Consider the following 24,770-nt stretch of genomic DNA (forward strand, 5'->3'; position numbering starts at 1 on the left):
TTTCTGTAAAAAAAGTGTTTTTGTCGACATTTTAGATTTACTTTATGATCATTTGTTCCTCGTAAGAAAGTTGGAATATAGGAGAGAGAGAGAGAGAGAGAGAGAGAGAGAGAGAGAGAGAGAGAGAGAGAGAGAGAGAGAGAGAGAGAGAAAGTAGTTCATGAACTTTTAGCATGTGTATTTTTGCTAGGGAGGTTTTTCCTTTCTAAAAAAAAAACAAAAAAAGTGTTTTTGTCGACATTTTGAATTTACTTTATGATCATTATTTCCTCGTAAGAAAATTGGAATACAGGAGAGAGAGAGAGAGAGAGAGAGAGGATGAAAGTCGTTCATGAACTTTTAGCATGGTACAAGCTATATATTATATATGTATATATATATCTATATAATATATATATATATATATATATATATATATATATATATATATATATATATATATATATATATATATATATATATATATATAAAATTTGCGCTTTTAGATGTATCGTCCATTCCTTGAGTTTAGTATTGAACGAGAACAAGAAAGGTAAAAGGAATTGAAATGCGCGAAGGTTCTGTTTAAAAAATAACACGGCATAATTTTTTTCCTGTACCTGAAGGTCAATATTTCTTGTGAAAAAAAAGAAAAAAAAAAACCAAGCGATTTCGACCACTTTTCAGAACAATATATATTTATTTATCATTTCCGGATACTCGGGGAGTAAGCCTACAAATTACTTCGTGCTTGTTAGGAAAGGTCTATGGAAGAGCCTAAAAAGGTCTGAAAAGTTAAGGATACAGGAATATTAGGTATTTATGATTTATTTATTAAAATGAAAAAGTAAAAAATAAATAATGTGCATGTTAAACAGTACAGAACAATTATTTCTTATAAAATATAACTCATTTATTTTTATTTTCGTTGGTGAAACAAGGCTCTATTTGACCGTAGATTTCAGCATGTTTTAATTTGGTTTAAAAGTTAGGAATATAACGTTTACAACTCATGCGTGAGGGGAAGATCTTGCACGTGTCCTGAATAAGCTGGAGGTCGGATCACCCTGTGTTATTCATGATGCCTTAAAGCACATACACCGATTAAAACTACTTTTCTGAGAGTAAATAACCTTGAAAATAACATTATGTCGATTTCAACTGAAAGTAACATTATGGTGATATGAACTGAAAATAACATTACGGTGATATGAACTGAACATAACATTACATTGATTTGAACTGAAAATAACATTACAGTGATTTGAATTTTGAACTGAAAGGAACACTATGATGATTTGAACTGAAAATAACATTACAGTGATATGAAATGTAATGACATCGTAATGAAATGAACTGAAATAACATCACAGTGATATGAACTGAAAATAACATTACGGTGATTTGATTTGAAATTAACATTATGGTGATTCGAACTGAAAATAACATTACGGTTATTTGAACTGAAAATAACTTTAGTTGATATGAACTGAAAATAACTTTAGTTGATATGAACTGAAAATAACATTACGGTGATTTGAACTGAAAGTAACATTACAGTGATTTTAACTGAAAATAACATCATGTTGATTTTAATTTAAAATAACATTACAGTGATATGAACTGAAAATAACATTACGGTGATTTGAACTGAAAATAACATTACAATGATTTGAACATTAAATAAAATTAGGGTGATTCGAACTGAAAATAACATAATGGTGATATGAACTGAAAATAACAGTGCAGTGATTTGAACTGAAAATAACATCACTGTGATTCGAACTGAAAATAACTATGTTTATTTGAAATGAAAATATCATAGTGATATGAACTGAAAATTAAATGGCTGACATGAACTGAAAATAACTACGTTGATTTTAACTGAAAATAAAATGAGTGATTTGAACTATTAAGAACATTAAGGTGATTGTAACTGAAAAGAACACCATGTTGATAACTGAAAATTAATTGCAGTGATTCGAACTGAGAATAACATTACAATGATTTGAAACGATCATGACATGGTGAACTGAAAATGACATTACGGTGATATGCAATGTAAACTGTAATTATTACGGCAACTCAGATGTTGTAGTTTGGAAAACCAATACTTGAGTCGTATATATCCTCTTATCCTGTTATTCTGGAATCTTGACTGATTTTTCGATTGGATCCAGGAATGACTATAGATTCCCAGCGTTCTTTCAGTTTTGTTATCGACCAAAAGAATTATGATACAGTCTCTGTAGTTCTCCCGTCTCATTTCTCATAGTGATATGTTCGTTGCCACCGGGAAATGATCCGGTATATTCACGATGACAGTCATTTCTACTTGAATGGGCGCAGTGTTGAACATTGAGAGGAATTCTTTCCTCCTTGAGTTGAATTCTTGCCTTTTGGCGAAAGTTGTCGTTGCAGTTTCTTAAAATAACTCGATATATGAAAGTTGCATGACCATTTATGAATTTTTTTTTATTTACACATATAATATATAGAGTCATAATATATAGAGTCATCACGCCCCTTGGGCCGAAAGACATCCCAATTTCGGGCCCAGGAAGTGGAAATGAACTGGAATTCCACATAGTATATACGAACTCTGCCGAAGGAGAGAGAGAATGTGTGTTTGTATGTATGTAGTCCGGTGTACTTGAACCAAATCTTTACATATTGAGAGTCCTCCTTCCATATTGGGGTCTGGAGTTAAGATGGAGTGTAGGACGTCGTAGTTAGTGCGGGTTGGCGAGACCTTGAATCGGATCCAGAGGACGTGGTTCCAGGCCTGGATGACTGGAAGGCAGGTGACCCGACTCTGCCCTGGCCAAGGACACCCACACCACCGTCGCCGTCCCGCGCGAGCCTCTCTCTCTCTCTCTCTCTCTCTCTCTTCTCTACCTGTACCTCTTCCTTCTCCTCCATCCCCCCCCCCCCCCCCCCCCCCCCCCCCCCCCCCCAACAACACCACCTCCACGAGGCTGGTTGCAGCTCGACACCCCGGTCTTATGATGCACTGTTTGCTCTTTCCTTAAGTCTCGGCTCCCCTCATTCCCAAACGTAACTTGAGATGCACCTCTCTCTCTCTCTCTCTCTTCTCTCTCTCTCTCTCTCTCTCTCTCTCTCTCTCTCTGTCGTTGCCGTCTCTTCTTTTCTCCTCCTCCTCCTCTTCCTCTCCTTGTGTGTGTCTGTCTGTGATGGTGCTTCTGGGTCATTTTTGCCAAGCATCGGACGACGTTGCTTGCGCTCCAGAGGTGCGATTTGACTATATTGGAGACGGACAGGTTTGGTCATCATCGACTATTGGCTGAGCGCCGGAGCAGCGCCCAGGTCGAATCAGGTTTCCTCTCCTCTTCCTCGTCCCCTCCCCCCTCCCCTCCCTTAACAAACCCCCGCCCTCCAAAGCTTATGTGCAGCGCTTGCTTATCTTGCTTGCATTTCCAAGTATTCGTCGGTGACGCGAATAATACCATCGCCGCAGTTCGGTCTGTGTGATATCAGTGTTACTGATAGGAGATGGCCTCGATATTGCATTCGGAGTGACTCTCTCTCTCTCTCTCTCGTGGGGTTAGGGGGTGAGGGGAGAGGGGGGAGGGGGTTGTTAGTCACGGCGGAGGGTACTATCCACCCATCTTCAGGGGCAATCGAGCAATTTCTCTCTCTCTCTCTCTCTCTCTCTCTCTCTCTCTCTCTCTCTCTCTCTCTCTCCTGGCTCTTATGCAGTGCTGATGTTGTTTCCTATGTCCTTACGCCCGTGATTCTTGACAGCTGAAGAAACACTTTGCGCTCTCAACTGGAACCACGAGTAGTACTAGTAGTAGTAAAGTATAGTAGGTAGTAGGTAGGTAAGCAGGGAAAGCAAACAGACAGACAGGCAGGCAGGCAGGCAAGCAGGTAGGTGAGCTGACGCGTTTGCCAGTTGCAAGACAGCTTGTCTAGGACACTTCATAGAGGTAGATAGAGATGCTCGAAGATGAGCGATTTTATCAATTTCTGTCCCTCTGGTTTAAAGGGACCTATACTACTTATACCTATATACCTACCAATTAAGCGTATGCATCTTGTTTTTGTATATGTATATGTATGTATCATATATACATACATACCTTACAAGCTACAAAGGTAAATATATGCCAGTGAGTCAGTAGACCAACAGCTGCCATCACTAAACTGCTTTTTCTGCCCTAGGAGTTGTAAGGCAAGGGCGTTTACACACACACACACACACACACACACAAAAGCAATCTTCTCTCTCTCTCTCTCTCTCTCTCTTCCCTGTTAGCGCGTGAGCATCATTTCATATAGGAAGCATTCCATGTACATTCGTACATACATTCGTGTACGTTTACTAACACATTTACTACATGGAAATATATGATGTATGTGGATTTATACGTTAGTGTAGTATCATCTGGTCACCTTGAAAGTTTAGGACACACACACACACACACACACATTATATATATTATATATATATATATATATATATTATAGATATATATATACGCATATATATATATAAATTAGTACCGTACATATTTCATAGTTTCCTATGGTTGTTCGTTCGTCTGTTTATACAGCTTCATACTATTTTTTTTATTTCTGTATCTATGTTTGTGAGTTGCTATTTCCTTCGAACCTTCCATTTTCCTCTCGTTCTTGTTTATATAAGTATTAACATGTTTATGTACGTATTTTTCAGATATTATAAACATATGCGTTTATTGCCTTTTTCTTGTTTATTTATTCATTTAGTTCGTAAATTTATTTGTTGATTTGATTTTCTTAATGTGTTCCTACGTATACTAACTACCGTTGAGTTAACAAGGTGTGATCCGACCTCCGGCTTACTCGGGGCACGTGGTAAAAGGTACGTTCAAACAGAGCGTGGTTGCACAAACGAAAATTAAAGTAAATACTGTATGTTTTATCCTATCCTAAAATTCCTTTTTAGGATCTTCCATAGACCTTTCCTAACCCCTAACAAGAACAACTACAAAAGTAATTTGTAGGCTTACTCCCCGAGTAAGCGAAAGTGGGTTCTGTTATCCAACAACAGTTCTTACAAAGCATTTTTCCGGTTTGAGTTCTGAAGTCTTATCAGTTTCGTGGTTCAGTGAAAAGACAGAGAGAGAGAGAGAGAGAGAGAGAGAGAGAGAGAGAGAGAGAGAGAGAGAGTTGAATTAACTTGGGAAACGATTGAGTTGGGCCCTTGTTGTCCTAAGCAGTGCATTGTACTCCGGGCGGTAGTTGATTGTGGTAGGTCGCAGCCGTGGGTTGCTAACAAACAGTATATGTGTACACATATTGTACATATATGTTGTGTACGTATATGTATACACACACATTTTATATATAATATATATATATATATATATATATATATATATATATATTATATATATATTATTTATTATATATCTTTTGCATCATTCATTTGAGATTCATTTGCATATTTTAGTAAGACTTTTGTTTATTTCTTCATCTGCATTGTCAAATCTCGATGGTAAATATAAACCCGTTGATTTAAATTTACCCAATTTGAGAGAAGCAGGATGATACTCAGTTACAATGGAGTTTTCTGTTATTGTTTTTGTTATGTTCATTCAAATATGTATTTTGATGTATTCGGTAAATATTATTAAACATAAAACATTAAGTGAAAAAAAATTAGTTGTAAAGAAATGAATAATAATTCGTTGGTTACTGAAGATGGAAGTGTAGCTTTGTTTATGTCCTGGAAAGGCAAAGGAGGAGGAGGTAGGGGGAGGAGGAGGGGTATGGGGGAGGAGGGGTGGAGGAGGAACCAGCGATCTGGGTCACTCCAGTCATGGCGTCCGTCTGTGACGTAACGTACGTACACACGCACACACACACGAGCGCATACTTACTTTTCCCGCCAACTTCTTGAACTTCTTTCTATCTCCCTTTGCGAGCATAGTAGACTTGCCTCTCTCTCTCTCTCTCTCTCTCTCTCTCTCTCTCTCTCTCTCTCTCTCTCTCTCTCCAGTTTTCCTTATTACTTCATCCTACGCCTCCTTTCCTCTTATCGCTTCATGATTATCCTTCTCTCTCTCTCTCTCTCTCTCTCTCTCTCTCTCTCTCTCTCCTCCGCCCGTTTCTTGTGGCGAGCCCAATGGGATGTTCCTGCCCACGCGGTTACCTAGACGATGATGGTCCGTAGGTAGATTTTAATGGTAAGGGTGAGGTTGGTTGGGGTTAGTTTATGGGGGAGGGATGGGGTTGGGTGGGCTTAATATTACGATAGAAGTAGGATGGGTTAGGGCAGGAGATGTTGGAATGGAAAGGGGGGGGGGGGGGGAAGATTATTAGCCCTCTTTTGTAGGGGCAGGAATTTCCTTCGTTTCTTCAGGGACGATTAAAGATGCATTATTATTATTATTATTATTATTATTATTATTATTATTATTATTATTATTATTAGCCCACCAAATGGGCCGCTGACTTGAAATTCAGGCTTGCAAAGAATATTATGGTGTTCAGTAGGAAGAAGTAACAGGAGGTAAAGGGAAATACAGAAAGAAGAGATATCACTTAATAATAAATAATAATAATAATAATAATAATAATAATAATAATAATAATAATAATAAAAACTGAGGCATTATGATATGTTAGATGGTATGGTACGTTTTTAGAAAAAATACTGACTGTATTATAAGAGACATATAAAACTGTAGGTAATTACAGTCACTGCTTGTCTTTCAGTTAATTGGTCATTCATTGTAGTACATAGCAACAAATCGATGAATAATCAGTGAATAATAAATGTACCTGCACTTCGAATACTTTGAGTCAGATTAGAGAAAGAGATACGCTGAACTGTAGATGAATTCATGACAAAAAAAAGTTGATTTTAATATATGTAATGAAGTGTGGATGAATTTGATTTAAAAGGCTAGTTTTGATACACGTAATAAACTGTGGATGAATTTAATTTAATTTTGATACACTTGCTAAAACTGTGGATGAATTTAGTTTAATTTTGATACACGTAATAAACTGTGGATGAATTTAGTTTAATTCTGATACACGTAATAAAATATGGATGAATTTAATTTAATTTTGATACACATAATAAACTGTGGATGAATTTAGTTCAACTTTGATACACGTAATAAACTGTGGATGATTTAAGTAAAAAAGGCTAGCTTTGATACATTTAATAAACTATGGACGAATTTAGTTTAAAAGGCTAGATTTGATACACTTGATAAACTGTAGATCTATCTAGGAGAAAAAAAAAGGGATACTTTTGATACACACAATATACTGTGGAAGAATTTTGTTTAAAAAAGGAGGCTAATCTTAATACACGTAATAAACCTTGGTTAACTTTATTAAAAGGGACTACTTTCATTATGATCTTTTATAGAGAGTTTGAATATTACAGCTGGTAATGTACTACACTTCTGCTTAACACAGCAAGTTATGTTTTTGCTATATGTTATGGTATGGTTCATATTTTACAGGAATTATTGAGAAATTGATACAGCTTCACTGTGGTTTCAGAAACCAGATTCAGACATATGGAAATATATTGTATGAGGCTGTTGATGAGAGTGATAATACAATCTTAGTTTTCATATATTACCTACAATTTGAAGATGAATTATGATGTCAGTGACGAAATGGAATCACCAAGAAAGATAGATTACACCTCACATAATTTACTGTCGGGAATTCGGGTAAACATGTCCTATGCTAAAAGCAGATTACGGAATAATCTACAGGCAGATTAGACTGGTAAGCGACGATATTTATTTTGCTTATCTGACACTAATTGATTGATAGAAGAAGAGCGAAAGGTCAGATGAGATGAGAAGTGTATGACACGCAGGTCATGGGACCCGGTGAGTTATACTATACGTCCTGTTCGAAGTGTTACGAATACATTCTCCTACTGGTTTTGACTACGAAAGTTTTTTTTCGGAATTCTTGGAATTAATATTGATTTTACTTACAGGGAATATTGATTTACTTACAGGGACCAACTGTGTGTGTGTGTTTTTTTTTTTTTTTTAGTTTAACGTAACAATTTACTTTATTGACATTTTAAACAATAAATCTCGAAGGAGTTATCCAATTTTTGTTGAAAAATAATCATTAGTTGCTGTTAATTGTGAATTATTGTCACGTGGAGAAACTGAGTGATCTTCTCGTGTGTGTGTGTGTGTGTGTGTGTGTGTATGTATGTGTGTGTGTCTGTGTAAGCGTAATTCCAACCTCCATCACCAAAAACAAAAGACACATTTGCGAATCCTGGTCAGATTAGTGGGACTTAAGATGAAAGTCAAACCTACACCAGTGGGTCAATGGTATAGCGGTTAGTGTCGTGGCATGCCATTCAGTAGATGTGGCGAGGTTCGCGTCTCCCCCAGGGCGGGGGAAAAATCACTGGCTCTGTATCCTGATCAGTTACTGCTGCAGTGTTGGGGGCGGGGGTTCTTGAGCGGTGGGAGGTTAAAACCAACTTTCTTGGGAAGATTGAATTTCAAGTCAGCGGCCCCTTTGGTGTGCTTGATTTAGGTGAATGAGTTTTAGCATCTGAATAATAATAATAATAATAATAATAATAATAATAATAGCCATCCAGTAAGCCAACTCATCTTATTCCGTCTAATGTAGGGGCGACTGCCTAATTATTATTGGACCATGGACCCCCCCTGAAGAATCCCCTTGGAGGGATGTGGTAAGTAGCGTTGGTCTGAGGCTGAGCTGATCTTTTGGAAGGCTCCCAAATTTGACGAACTGGCCGGGACCACCTGGGTTGAAAGATGGTGATGATTTAATTGTTGGTACAAACAAAAGTTTAGGTCATTGACAGAAGCTGTTTACTTGAACCATGATCGGAACGTTAGACATTTATTAATATATATATATATATATATATATATATATAGTTTATATATATATATATATATATATATATATATATATATATATGAAGGCCCGACATATGGCAACACTTACGCTTGTTATGCCAGGTAATGTTAAGAGAACATTAATGATTATTATTTCTACCGGAAATAATAATCCTTTGTAATTATTCTGGAATAATCATGACAAATGATTCTTGAATAATCGGAAGCAATTGTTTGTCAGTAAGCTGAAATTTTTCTTGAATAAATCGGAGAAATTATTCGTGAATTGTCCGAAATAACTATTCTTCAATAATTGAGAGGAATCATTCTTGAATAGCCAGACACGACTATTCTTCAATTATCTGAATAAAATGTTCTTGGATAATCGGAAATCGACTATTTTCAATAATCTGAAAAGCTATTTTGAATAATCAGAAAGTAATTATTTTTTCAGTAATCTGAAAGAATTATTCTAGAATAATCCGAAACAATTATTTTTCAGTAGTCTGAATGAAAATTATTCTTGAATAATGCCAAAAGAAATTATTCCTGAACAATTCGCATACATTATTCTTGGATAGTCCGAAGAACAAATAATTCTTGAATAATCAAAAGAACAAATTATTCTTGAATAATCCGAAGAACAAAATTATTTTTGAATAATCCGAAGAACAAATAATTCTTGAATAATCCAAAGAACAAATTATTCTTGAATAATCCGAAAAAAAATTCTGGAATAATCCGAAGAACAAGTTACTCTTTAATAATTCCAAAGAAAATTATTCCTGAACAATTCGCATGCATTATTCTTGGATAATCCGAAGAACAAAATTTCTCAAATAATCTGAAGAACAAATTATTCGTGAATAATCCCAAAAGAAATTATTCCAAAATAAATTATTCCTGAACAATTTGCATGCATTATTCTTGGATAATCCGAAGAACAAATTATTCTTAAATAATCCGAACAAATTATTCTCGAATAATCCGAATCAAATTATTCTTGAATAATCCGACGCAATTATTCTTGCTCTTTACTCCTCTCTTCAATGAACCTCACTGTTATTGATCCACGCGATTCTTCCCTTTTCGCTCGGGACTCTTTGGGAAGATGAAATAATCAGATAGTGGAAAGTAGGTCACGTAACAGCGCTCGGTCACCTCAGGTCACGGAAGAAAACTAGGTCACCGGCTGGGTCACTGGTAAGTCCCGCCACTTCCTTTAACAGGCCGCCAGTCGATTTGTTCAGCCGTCGGCTTGATTGGTTAGTTGTCCTTTGTTCGTGTGTGGCAAAATTAAATGCTTTACGAAAGCGCCGCTCTATTGTAAACGTTAAAAACGTTCGCTTTGAATGGTATGTTCGTGAAAAACGTTCAAAAGATTTACTTTGAATGGTATATTCGTGGAAAATGTTTAAAACGTTTACTTTGAAGGATTTATTCGTTAAAAACGTTTAAAAGGTTTACTTTGAATAGTAGATTCGTGAGGAACGGTTTTTTTTAAAGGTTATATTTGAATAGTAGATTCGTGAGAAACGTTTTTTTTTTAAGGTTTAATTTGAATGGTAGATTCGGGAGAAAGGTTTTTTTAAAGGTTTACTTTGAATAGTAGATTCGGGAGAAACGTTTTTTTAAAGGTTTATTTTGAATAGTAGATTCGTGAGAAACGTTTTTTAAAGGTTTATTTTGAATAGTAGATTCGTGAGAAATGTTTAAAAGGTTTACTTTGAAAGGTATATTCGTCAAAAAAGTTTAAAACGTTATAAACGTTTACTTTGAATGGTATATTCGTAAATAACGTTCAAAAGATTTACTTTCAATGATATATTTGTGAAAAAGGTTTAAAACGTTTACTTTGAATGGTATATTCGTTAAGAACGTTTAAATGGTTTACTTTGAATGGTACATTCGTGAAAAACGTTTACAAGGTTTACGAGTTTTCTTGCGAATGGTCTATTCATGATAAACGTTTACAAGTTTTACAAGGTTTCTTGCGAATGATATAATCGTCGAAAACGTATGAAAGGTTTAAAAAGTTTCCTGCGAATTGTATATGCATTTAAAACGTTTACAAGGTTTAAAAGGCTTCATGTGAATGGTACATTCGTCGAAAACGTGTGAAAGGTTTAAAAACGTTTTGAAGGACAATAGCAATCGAATAAGCGGAAAATACGACGTTGGCAAAATCTCATTTAACGTTGCAAGGAAAACTCCACTGATTTATACGCGAGTGAAAATGAAACCAAGTCAGTAAATGCCACGGACTCGTGTTATATTCCAAATGCTAATGCCAAGGGCATTTGGCTTCGAGTTTGGAAACGGATTTCCTTAAAGTCAGCGGAGTTGTCGTGACGGTCATTGAGAAATGTTACGTTTCGGTTTGACCGCGACGGTAAAGGCTGATGGTGATTATATGTATGTATGCCTATAGTATATATATATTAATATATATAGATATATATATATATATATATATATATTATATATATATATATCTATATATATATATATATATATATATAGATATAAGATATATATATATATATATATATATATATATATATATATATATATATATATATAAAAGCTCTACATTTATGAATTTAACACAGTTGTAAACAGCAAAAGTGTGGAAAAGTTTAAAAGAAAGCATGACAGTCATTAGCGAGAACACTATGAATGCACAGTAAAACCTGCTCCTACAGATAAGTGAGCACACGATGTCTCCTCGGATGGACTAACAAGTCAAGGTCTTTAAGGAGACATCCTAATCCTTGTAACTCTCTCTCTCTCTCTCTCTCTCTCTCTCTCTCTCTCTCTCTCTATATATATATATATATATATATATATATATATATTATATAAATATATATATATATATATATATATCACACACATACATACATACATACATACACGAGAGAGAGAGCAGAGAGAGAGAGAGAGAGAGAGAGAGAGAGAGAGAGAGAGAGAGAATATAATAACTGCATGTCCTTCAGCCATTCGAAATGCGTATTCCACTTACCACCGAATCTTTACCATTCCAAGGAATCTATAGGTAAACCATTCCAAGGAATCTATACACGAGCAGTTGGAACCTTGGAAGCAACGGGGCGTCGTTGAATAAGAAACAACAGCAGCAGATGTGTTGTTATACCCAGGGGTCATCCTCATCCAGGTTTTCGTCTTCCAGCTGCGTTCCAGAGAGAGAGAGAGAGAGAGAAGGAGAGAGAGAGAGAGAGAGAGAGAGAGAGACTCAAGTTCCAAGGTGGTGGTTACTGTATTGCTTGTTTGTGTATGTATGTGATGATGATGATGATGTAGTTGTCGTGGATGGGGATATGGGAAGGGGGAGGGTAGGGGTTGGTATTAAGGGGGGGAAGGGCGTTTGGGAGAAAGTGAGACACATCCAGAATTCAAATACAGGTCGGCGATTCCCTCTACGAGAGGAAATGGGCAGCAGCGGGAATATGAACCGGAAGTGGATTCGTGCTGGGGGCTTCGTTCGGAAGACCTTTGTCACATTGCTGGGCATGGCGCATTATGTACGCTGCGCCCTGCATGTGCCTCACGTGTCAGGTTGTAGATGTGTGTGTGTGTGTGATGTATAGACTTGTACGGATATGGAAATTTGCATAGGCTATTTCCATTTGAAAATTTTGGAAACATTGTCTACTCTTGCAAATTCGAATTGGGTATTTCCATTTGAAAGTTCTGGAAACATTGTTTATTCTTGCAAATTCAAATTGGGTATATTTCCATTTGAAAGTTTATGAAATATCCTAAACTCTGACAGAACACAGGATACTCTGCAAGCGCTGGTATCATGAAAAGTTTTTTTTTTTTTTTCATTCCTTTGCCCGGGGTACTTTGTAACATAATATTCACTAAAGTACACGTTGCTCGAGTACGTTTTCCTTTGCTTATTAAATACCCAGTATACCCGAAGCGTGACCGTGCAAGGCTTTTAGTTCTTTAATACTGAACTGTTTTAACCAATGCAGTTTTTCCTGCTACTTCATAAATCATTGTAATATGCTGTTTAGCTTTTATTTTGTTTTATTTTCTTAGGAAGTAAAGTATTTAATAGCTCTTTGTAGTGGAGACTTCTCATTATGGTTAGGAAAATATAAGTGTGGATTCTTTTGTTATTGTTGTTGTTTTTTTTCTTTTTTTTCTTCGGAATCATACAGACATAAGACCTCTTGGTTCGCCTTCCCAGACCTATGCTAACACACACACACAAATACCATTCATATGAAATAATTAATGTCGTTAGTTGCAGACGTTATTTTCTCTCTCTCTCTCTCTCTCTCTCTCTCTCTCTCTCTCTCTTTGATTTTTTGTCATCGGAGATCTTGAAGCTTGTTTTTAAAACTGGATGATAAGTCGTTGGCAGATAAAGAAATATGATGATTAAAACGTGTCTCAGCGGTATATATATATATATATATATATATATATATATATATATATATATATATATATATATATATATATATATATTTAGCATTTGACCACTGTAAGGCATTGGATGTTGTCTTCTGATAGGTGAGATATTCCTGGGGGCGGGGGGAGATTGTATTAAAAAAAACTGTTAGCGAATAACGTGAGGATATGCCTTGGAAGAAGGATTATATCGTAGTAGGAACTAGCGTGATATTGGGTGTACGTAAACGGTTAATGAGTCCTTGGTAACTTCAGAGTTCGGTTAATGAATCCTTGGTACCTTCAAAGTTCGGTTAGTGAATCCTTGGTACCTTTAAAGTTCGGTTAGTGAATCCTTGGTACCTTCAAAGTTCGGTTAATGAGTCCTTGGTACCTTCAAAGTTCGGTTAGTGAATCCTTGGTACCTTCAAAGTTCGGTTAGTGAATCCTTGGTACCTTCAAAGTTCGGTTAGTGAATCCTTGGTACCTTCAAAGTTCGGTTAATGAGTCCTTGGTACCTTCAAAGTTCGGTTAGTGAATCCTTGGTACCTTCAAAGTTCGGTTAGTGAATCCTTGGTACCTTCAAAGTTCGGTTAGTGAATCCTTGGTACCTTCAAAGTTCGGTTAATGAGTCCTTGGTACCTTCAAAGTTCGGTTAATGAGTCCTTGGTACCTTCAAAGTTCGGTTAATGAGTCCTTGGTACCTTCAAAGTTCGGTTAATGAGTCCTTGGTAACTTCAGAGTTCGGTTAATGAATCCTTGGTACCTTCAAAGTTCGGTTAATGAATCCTTGGTACCTTCAAAGTTCGGTTAGTGAATCCTTGGTACCTTCAAAGTTCGGTTAGTGAATCCTTGGTACCTTCAAAGTTCGGTTAGTGAATCCTTGGTACCTTCAAAGTTCGGTTAATGAGTCCTTGGTACCTTCAAAGTTCGGTTAATGAGTCCTTGGTACCTTCAAAGTTCGGTTAGTGAATCCTTGGTACCTTCAAAGTTCGGTTAGTGAATCCTTGGTACCTTCAAAGTTCGGTTAGTGAATCTTTGGTACCTTCAAAGTTCGGTTAGTGAATCCTTGGTACCTTCAAAGTTCGGTTAATGAGTCCTTGGTACCTTCAAAGTTCGGTAAATGAGTCCTTGGTACCTTCAAAGTTCGGTTAATGAGGCCTTGGTACCTTCTAAGTTAGTTTGAGCCGTGCAGTGAAAGATAACAGGAATTGAATATGAGATTAGATGGACGTCTACGTAGAAGAAGAAGAAGAAGAAGAAGAAGAGCAGAAAGCACTGAAATTCTGGGATGAAAGACCCCTATACTGTAGGTTACCGGATTCGTCGAGGCTTAGAAGCGGCCGTTCCCCGGGCGGCTTTTGGGGTGGGGCGGGGAGAGGTTGGTTTGGGGGGTTTAGGATGGGCCTTCTTTGAAAGCCAGGGGATAGGTATAGAGACAGGCAGGCCTTCTTCTCCCCTAGATTACGTAGGCATAGAAGGAAGAAGAAGGAGGAAGAAGGTTAGAGAGAGGCGGCAAGCGATGTTTGTTCCTGGGCAGTAAATAGGTCACTTCTACCTGGCCCTGTTTGTGTGGTAAGTTCACCTTGAGAAGTGAGAACTGGCATTTCTCTACAGTCTACGACAACAAACCTTCCTTCTCTCTCTCTCTCTCTCTCTCTCTCTCTCTCTCTCTCTCTCTCTCTCTCTCTCTCTCTAGTACTGGTGTCTGAAAACGCTCGCTTTTATCGAAGGGACACCTCGGTATTTATTTTCCTTCTCTCTGTTTTGCTTCACTTCCGATGTTGTACGGTTTCCTGCCAAGTAAAGGGTTTGTTCTTTCCTACATGCCTTGTCGTTGTCCGAGAAGGGGCTCTCTCTCTCTCTCTCTCTCTCTGGACATGTCTGCTAGCGGAAATATCTCAAATCTGGTTGTTCCATCTCCCTGGAAATCAGTCATATATGTTAATTTATTTAATACTGTCGAACTCAGATATTTGTAATTAGAATTTATTAACATGGCAGAAATTGTGGATATCGATTCTGTATAAGGTCGGAATCGGTATCTACTTAGACCTCACTTGTTGGCCGAGTCGGTAAGGACGTCACTGAAGTCCTGATTTCTCCTCTGGGCGCTGGTTCGAATCCACGAGAGGACGAAATTATTATCAACTGAAAAATTCCCCTTCGTTTGATATATATGAAGATATATTAATTCAGAGGTAGAGCGAATTGGATATGAAAGGACATATATAGCAGCTTGATGCATGTAAATGAATCACGGTGATGTGATAAAAATTTATATATGTGTCTTTTAGAATTATAAATACGAATATTTTTTCATTCCATTCGCCTGGAAAATTTCACATGTATATGACGTGACAATAAACAGTTTTCGGAATGTTGTTTTGGCTGCCATGTTTGGTGGGATATAGTATAAATGTGTTGTGTGTGTGTATATATATTTATATAAAAGACTTATTATATTCTTCTGCCATTCATATGTAATACTATTTTATATATATATATATCTATATATATATATATATATATACGTATATATATATATATATATATATATATATATATATTGTGTACATATTTATATAATAGACTTATTATATTCTTCTGTGATTCATATGTCATAGTACTTAATTATTATTATATTTGTAAATAACCTGCATAATGTGTAGCGAACCATATTTGGATTGTAAGTATTCTTATAAGTATGTGGAATTAAGTGTCAGGTAAGTTACCTTAAGTAGAAAGGAATAAGTATGCTACGGCTACAGCACCCTATGTATACATCATCATTATTACCTCATGTACATCTCGTTAATAAGGAACTTTCTTGAGAGAGAGAGAGAGAGAGAGAGAGAGAGAGAGAGAGGGCGGTATGTTACTGGGGCCCTTGTAACGCATGCGTCCTTGCATAAATAAAGTCGATCATTCTCACCCCAATAAATTGTTCAAACTGGTTTCTTATCCTTGTGACTATGTTCACCGTTATATCTCTACTCCCCCCCTCCCATAATATCCCTCCCCTTCATCGCCTCCCATCCCATTTTGCTAAATTTATTGCCATGTGAAGTTTTCCTTGAGTGTCCCACCTCTCCCCCTCCCACTCCCCTCCCCTCTTAATTTATGCAAGTTGCTCATAGCGTTTGCAAGCTTCCGCCCGCCAATTTGATTTCACCGGGGCGAGGCGTTAAAGTCTTCATTTGAAATCCGTTTTGTGACGTCATGCGCGCATGACTTCGCGGTCATATTTATGACGTAGCGAGTCCCCGGGTAGAGGAGGAAACGTATGTATTAGTCGGTTAGGTTTTTGTGTTGATTCCTACAAAGAGCAATGCGACTGTATCGTGCTTATTCATTTTAGCCGATGGAAAGCAAACATTTGGGCGGGATGGGTTGGTCTTGGTGAGACTTCTGGGGTAGGAGGTGGGGGATAGGATGGCGTAGGGTGGATATCTTACGTATGGCAACGCATTGCCTGTATGTATTTTATCGTGGCAGCCGTCATAGTACTAAGACTAAAGTGATTATTACGTTAATATCTTCCTGCTTCATCTATTCTAGCTTGAGTCGTCTCTGGACGCATCCTTATTCGTCTTCTTCCTCCTCCTCATCTTCTTCATGTTTAATTTTTTTTTTTTTACGAGAGATAGAGAATGTAGGTTAAGAGGGATAGTCTCTAACCTGTAAGGAAAGCTTGCTTTATCCGACTCAGCGATTGAGCTGGGTAATTGTTTTTATTCATAGCAGTTGATAACAATAATGCAAATGAATGCTTTCATCGCAAAGTTGTGCCCGTAAAAGTGTAGTACGAGGTTTTATGAGCTCCGTTAATAAATAAATCACATGACGAGACTCGGCAACACTCCAGTCATAACCTTCCCTTTCCATTGAGGATGGCATCATCCCGAAAGTTTTTTTTAAGATTTATTTTTTATTGGGGGTTTATGACGCTGTCTTTTAGTATCAGCAGTTGTCTGTGAATAGTATGCGCCTCAGTGATATAGAAAAGTCAGCTATTATTTTGTTTTCGTGGAAATGTTGCGGTCAATAATTGTACGAAAATATCTTACCTGGCGACCTTTCGCCTCGCTTCTCGTGCCCGTGGAATGTCGCTCCAGATGTATGATGATGACTGTGTTGCAGACGATCCTTCTCAACGTGCACGTGGGGAGAGAGAGAAAGAGAGAGAGAGCACTTTTTTTTTGACGTGGCATCGGTGTTGGGTGGTGGACGTCTATGCATTTCACTTTATTTCCGTTTAATTTCCCATTGGTATTAGGTGATTCGACTGTGAATACATTGTGTCAAAACTCCCTCCACATGAGGAGCTCGGTGGTGTAGTTTATCCGCGAAATTGGTCCTTACGTTCCTTTCTTGGTATACCCTTCCTCCCTCCCCCTCCTACTCCTCCTCACCCGCTCCCTCTTCCCTCCTTCTTGCCGGCCCCTCCCCTTCCTTACCCCCGTTTGCCTCAGTCTGACCAGCTTCTCGCGTCATCTTAATCCCCCCTCCCTTTCTCACCCGCTCACCCCTCCCCAATCCCGTCGTCATCTTTCCTCATTTCCTGTGACCTTTGCCGATAGTCAACAGGTACTCGAATACAGCCGGGTTAATCAAGCACTGCGCACTTGTGCCGTTGATAGTAGGGCGAAAATAGAGCTCGGCCGATGCACATTGGGGCACCTGTATTGCTTTATCGCTAGGCCGAGCAGGTCACTCCGAGCGAAATATCTGGTCGGGAGGAATCGGTAGCCGGCAACCTCCCTCCCTCACTCCCTCCCTCCCTTCCTGACCTGCCCCGTCCGGTGTGGTGGGCTGTTACACGAAATTATTGTGACGGTTTACCTGGATTACCTCATGTTACCTGGGCTGGGTCGAGGGCGGCAGGGAGGGAAATACGGCGTTTTGTGTGGCGGTTGTGTCGCCCAGCCATGGCCCGAAGAAGCTATTCGTCCTTTTATGGCCATTTTCCGTTAAAGTAAGTTCCTCCAGACGATTGCTTATCTGGTGTACGTATACGAAGAGGAGGATTGCCTCGTTGGACTTCAAGGGCTTGCCTGTTCGAGCCAGTTCTCCTTAGCCGGATAAGAGATCCCGCAGGAAGTGAGCTCAACAAATGTTGAAGGAAGTTAGCCTAAGAAAGCCCGAAGGAAGTTCGCTGCCGGAGCCCCCAGGAGGTTTCGAAGCGTTGCTATTTAAAGTGTGTCGAGTCATTCTTGGTAAGAAGTGGCGTTCATCCCTCGCCCCTCCCCCCCCCCCCCCCTTTCCCCTTTTTTCACCTTTGGACAAGAGAGGAGGAGGAGGAGGAGGAGGAAGTCCAGGCAAAAAGTGTTGGGGCGACTTCGTCTTAGGCCTAATTGCGCAAGTCTTACCATCTATCTTTATATACCTACAGAGATGGTTCGGCTCTTTCTTCACATTTTGTTGGTTGATGGTAGAAATTCTCCTTTTACTTTTATTTTCATTCTAGTTTCTTTCCAATATTGTAGTTTGAACTGTTACACACACACAACACACACACACACACACACACACACACACACTATATATATATATATATATATATATATATATATATATATACTATATATATATATATGTGTGTGTGTGTGCTTATATATGTATATATATATTATGTATATAGATAGATAGATAGATAGATAGATAGATAGATAGATATGTGTGTGAGAGAGAGAGAGAGAGAGAGAGAGCAGATTTATGCTGTGTGACTATTCATTGGAAGCGTATTGTTGTTAAAATTAAAATAACCTTAGTCGATAAGGCCACACTGATAACGAAACAGAATCGACCCCAACTGTGGCTTACCTTCTCCGTTCACTGCGTGATCGAAAAGGGGGGCGGGGGCCGGGGAAAGGAAAGGGGGTTTTACGAAAAGTTTTTGAAGTCGAGAGAGAGAGAGAGAGAGAGAGAGAGAGAGAATCCCTTCTTCGGATTTCATTCACACCATAACGCCTCTCCTAATCCCGTAATCCCCTTTGACGCTTCTGTTTATTCCAATTTGTCTTCACCCATCCAGATGAATTCTCTCTTTTCGTTTAGCGTATAGGGAGAGCGCGCCTTTCCCTCCCCCACCCCCCCCCCCTCCCCACCTACCCTCCTCCCTCATTTTCCCGGCCAATCCGTTGTCATTCTCTCTCTCCCGCTTTTGTGTCCCAAGTCTTATTCCTTTATCTGGGTCTGTTTTCATTCGCCATGCCTGATTTGCGCCTAGAGGCTAGGCTCTTCACGGAGGACACGACCCTGCGGCGTCTTTTGTCTTAATTTTTCCCGTCGAGGGGCAGAAGACGACGATGTTTTATTTTCCCCTCTCCGTGTGTTTTCTGCCAGCGAGGAGTAGTAATCGAATAATCGCCTTAGAAACGGCTCTCTCTCTCTCTCTCTCTCTCTCTCTCTCTCTCTCTCTCTCTCTCGTTCGCGCAGGTCCCGTGGGAATCTTCGGGGGTTCCGCTAGCGGCTCCTACCTCGGCCTAACACTTCAATGAGATGAAGGAGAACGAGATGAAGAATTGTTTCAACGCGTGGAAAAGCTTAATAATAAAAGTCGGCGTACTGAAAACAACTTGACTTCTCTTTAGGTGCCACGACGTTTGAGTTTCCCACGTGAATATATGAAAGCTTTCCCTTTTGGTCTTATATTTAGGAAATGGGAAATACTATACCCAAGTCTAATTTGGCAACCGTCGTTAACCCGCGGTGCTTTAGGCCGATGTCAGACGTTTAAAACGTTTGGCTCTTTTTGTCAATTTGAAAGGAGTGTCATTTGTGGTCTATGAATCTGTCTTATTTAAATTTATGTCTGTCTATCTATCTATCTATCTATATACGTATTTGTCTATCTAACTATTCGTCGTTCCATCTCTAAGTCTATAAGTCTTTTCTGTCCCTCATTGTATCTGCTTCACCTGCCCTTCGTGACAAGTGACCCGGGAATTGTGTGTGACCTCTTGTGTCCTCATCGACCTCTCCCTCCCTCCCTCCCTCCCTCCCTAGGATCTCCAGGTGGACCCTGCATGGTACTCCACCTTCTGGTCCGCCAACCCCCTTGTTCCCCCAACCTTACATCCGGCCGATTCTGTGTCACGTAATGCCTTACCTAATCGTGCCCCGGCAAACATTACAGGTGGGTCTCTCTCTCTCTCTCTCTCTCTCTCTCTCTCTCTCTCTCTCCTCTCTCTCTCTCTTATACACCTTAGATTTTTAAAGAATATTTTTTGTAGCTCCTTGAAAGGGGCTCGTGTGTGTGTGTGTGTGTGTGTGTGTGTGTGTGTCTGTCCCCTGTGTGGTGTGTGTGTCTGTGTGTGCCTCAGAAATACCCCTTAGATTTTTTATTCGTTTTTTTTTTTTTTTTTTTTGCCTTGAAAAGGTTTAGTCGATGGAATGTATTTATTTCTTGAAGATAATGACGATAAAAATAACGAAGACGGTGTTATTGTGGATGCTGTCCTCGTAGGAAGGGAGGGGGCGGATGGCGGGTGTTGTTGACCGAAATTAATGTCGTCAGGTGCTTTGTAACAGGTGCCTGAACCTTTTAAGGGAATGTTTGTTCTTGGTTCATTTCTTCGAGGCATTGGTGCATTTGTAGATCAGTTGTCATTCTTGCGAATTAGTGCATTTGCAGACCAGTTGTCATTTCTGAGAAAGCGTAGCAAATATATCCATTATGCAAATGCTGTTTATTAATTGAAATTGATTTTGTTTTTTTTTTAGCTACCTGAGTTTTTATTAAGGGACATATTTACTCTTGATTCACTTATACTGTTGTACGCCATTTTTGTTTTCAGCTCAATTATCATTAGTGAATAAGCAGTATGATAATAGACATTGTTTTTTAGTGTTTACTGATAGAAATTAATATTGTCAGGAGCTTTTCAGTTACTTTAATTTAAAGGAGAATATAGACTTTCCATATATTTAACGTAGCACGTCTTTTTTTCAAGGTAAAAGTAGTACGTTTACGAATCAGTGATCATTGCTGAGAAAGGAGAAATAAACGTATCCATTATGCAAATTCTGTTTTGTCAGACTACCCTGTATGTTATCCGTTATGCCAATGATGTTTGTTGTATCTGAAGCTTTTTTTTTCATTTATTAATTAATTAATTAATTTATTTATTTATTTATTTTTTAACAAACTACCCTTGATGGAATCTCGGGTCCTGTTCACCAGCCTTATAAAGGGTTCAATGTTGTACTAACTGATTGTTTAGCAGTAGTTCTCGTCATCCTGCGGGAGTAAAAGTGAAGGCGAAAATGCTCTCTGGGTAACCTTGCTATTGGATCCCTTTCCTTTGACTGCCTACGTTTGACAACTGACCTGCCCTTGGGACGAACCACCTCTCCTACTTTAGACCTCACACATATATAATATATATATATATTATATATATATAATATATATATATATATATATATATATATATATATTGTGACTTCCAAAACTATACATTTGGGGATGATAAGCAGCAAATCGCAAAAGGTATAGGTAAATAGTATCAAAAATAAAAAGCTGGGTATCTGTTGGTAACTTGTTGATTTACTTGTACCTACTCCACCCCCCCCCCCCGCCCTTATCAGTAATAAATGCATTATAGTACCTAGGTTTAACAAGTCCTACCTTTGAGCTACGTAAGGCATACCTATTATTCGACCTGACCTTGCAACAAGACGTATATTATTATCACGCACATTGATGATCTGGTGTCCCAACCCACTTGTCATCTTGACCTTCGACCTTTACGAAAGGGGAAGGGGATTTTAATGGGTCAGGTAATTGTCTTCAAATGGGAGAGAGGGGCGTTGGTGAGGAGAGGAGAGGAGAGAAGGTAGGAAAGTAAAAGGATGGGAGGACTTCCTTCATTCTCCTCAGTTTAGTATCTGCGTCATTTGTTGGGGGGGGGGGGTCGTTGGCAATCTGTTCTCTTATGCTAAGATAGATTTAACGTTCATTTTCAGCGAAAACTTGCTGTTGAGGTATTGTTAAATTTTTTTGTTAAATTTTTCTGTTAAATGATTGTTAAATTTTGCTGTTAGATTATTGTTGAAATATGCAGTTAGATTATGTTAAAATTATGCAGTAGAATTATTGTTAAAATTTCTTGTTTAATTGTTAATTTGTGGTGTTCAATTCTGTTAAAATTTGCTGATTAATTGTTAATTTGTATTGTTCAATTGTTAAAGTTTGCTATTCAATTGTTGCTAATAAATGCTGTTCAACTATTGTTTAATTTGCTGTTAAATTATTTATAAAATTTTATCCAAAATTACTGTTAAAATTCGCTGTTAAATTAAATTGAACATTTGATGTTAAATTTTTGTAAAAGTTTGCTATTAGACTGCTGTTAAGATGTTCTGTAAAATCATTGTTCACGTTTTCTGTCAAATTATTGTTAAAACTTGTTGTTAAGCTATAGTTAGAATTTCCTGATAAATTACTGGTAAAATTTGCTGTTAAGTTATTGTTATATTTTGCTGTAAATGTACAGCCCATAAGATATATATAGGGTACCTCGTATTGTGTTTAAAAATAAAAAACGAAAAATGAGAAAAAAAAATAAAAATAAGAAAAATTATCAAATTTTTTTCAAAGTAGCCCAGTAAGAGATTTGTTAAGCCATGTTAAGGGGGATGGGGGCTGGGGGTAGTGCCATCAGTGCATCTAATGCGGATCACTATAGGGATTGATTAAGGTTCTCTGCAGCGTCCCTTCGGCCCCTAGCTGCAACCCCTGAAACTTAATAATTGTTTCATAGTGCAACTGCTTTGAGGTTTTCCTCCAGTTACGCCTTTCAAACCATTTACTGTCAATTCTTCTTTCTGAGCTGAATGACCTCATAGGTCCCAGCGTTGATAGGTAATATGACGGGGTTTTCGCCAGTCTAACTCACCAGGCAGGCAGGCAGGGAGGCAGACGCTTCAAGGCTGCCGTGGAAGGAGGAGGCTTCGTGGTGTCTAGGGGCACTGACAGTAATTGCTACGAAAGTTATGACTGCAGTTACCTGCTATTAAGCCTTGATGCAAATGCGACCGTAAGGGGGGAATCCCTTTTTGTTCATGAAGAGATTTCGCCAGAATGAGAGAGAGAGAGAGAGAGATGATTGAAAAGCTTTGACGGATGCAGATTTTGTTGAGAGAGAGAGAGAGAGAGAGAGAGAGAGAGTTTGTTTCTACGAATTCAGATTTTGCTGAAAGAGAGAGAGAACCATAGGGGGAATCTCTTTTTATGAAGAGATTACGCTAAAATGAGAGAGAGAGAGAGAGAGAGAGAGAGAGAGAGAGAGAGAGAGAGAGAGAGAGAGAGGGCACGATCATTTATTCTTCAGCTTGTCACGTGTCTGGATATGAACAATTAGGAGTTAAATGAACTTTTAGCTTCCAAATGAAGGCGTGGACTATATTTTTATATCAGCCTCGAAGGTCTTTGGATTATATTACGTAATTCATAAGAATGCAGTTTAAGCTATTCAAAAACATTCAGTGAAATGATACTCTAGTGATGCATGAACGTCTTTGATATGCAGTTTTGAAGATGTCAGTGGTTTTTTTATTTATTTTTTTTTTTTTTCACTTTCGCTCATACAAGCAGACATTTGAAGCGGATTCAAGGTCGTAACTCTTATTTACGTCACAGTGAGTCGTTTAATGTGGGCGGATTCCTCCATAAAAATGGCCTTAATTTATACTGTAACAGATGTTTATCCATAATTGTCAACAGTTTTTGTTTTTCACGGAATTGCCAAAAAATTTGTTTTTATTTTTTCAGGGGTTATAGAAACATGTTTTTATTTTTCGCGGAATTGCAAAGAAAATAGATAAAAAATATATTTCACGGAATTGCAAAAAAAAAATCGTGTTTATTTTATTTTTCACGGAATTGCAGAAAAATTATTTTTTTTATTTTTCACTGAATTGCAAAGAAAATAAAAAAAATGATTTTTCACGGTATTATAAAAAGTTTTATTTTTTATTTTTCACGAAAACGTTTTACACGGAATTGCAGAAAGAGTTATCTTTATTTTTCACGAAAAAAAATGAGTTTTATTTTTCACTGAAGGACAAAAAAAAATAATAAAACAATCATAATTATGAGCTTCTGATTGTATATTAGTAGTAAGTTGAATTGAAAGCGTAACTTAGTTACTGAGATCGTATGATATAGCAGACGTCTTTGGTGTTTATATTCTGAGGAATTCCTCCTCCTACTCCTACTCCTACTCCTACTCCTACTCCTACTCCTACTCCTACTCCCCTCTCTTTTTCTTATTCTTCTCGTCGTTGTCGTCTCTTCCCCCTCCTCCTCCTCTTCCTTGCCCTCCTCTTCCTCTACTCTTCCTCCTCTTCCTTGCCTTCTTCTTCCCCTACTCCTCCTCCTTCTCCTCCTGTTCTTTTTCTTTTCCGTCTTCTTCTTCTTTTCGTCCTCCTCCTCCTCGTCTTCATTATCATTCATACCTCCTCCTCCTCCTC

The 24,770-nt window shown here is 38.1% G+C and overlaps 1 protein-coding gene across 4 annotated transcripts in view; it reads left to right on the forward strand.

Moving 5' to 3' along the window:
* The window catches only part of LOC135196137 (orphan steroid hormone receptor 2-like), a 337,215-nt gene that overhangs the window by 67,656 nt on the left and 244,789 nt on the right, over positions 1-24,770 (forward strand). The gene's annotated exons all lie outside the window — the stretch shown is intronic.

The sequence above is a fragment of the Macrobrachium nipponense genome, chromosome 17 (assembly GCF_015104395.2).
Source record: "Macrobrachium nipponense isolate FS-2020 chromosome 17, ASM1510439v2, whole genome shotgun sequence".
Classification (NCBI taxonomy): Eukaryota; Metazoa; Arthropoda; class Malacostraca; order Decapoda; family Palaemonidae; genus Macrobrachium; species Macrobrachium nipponense.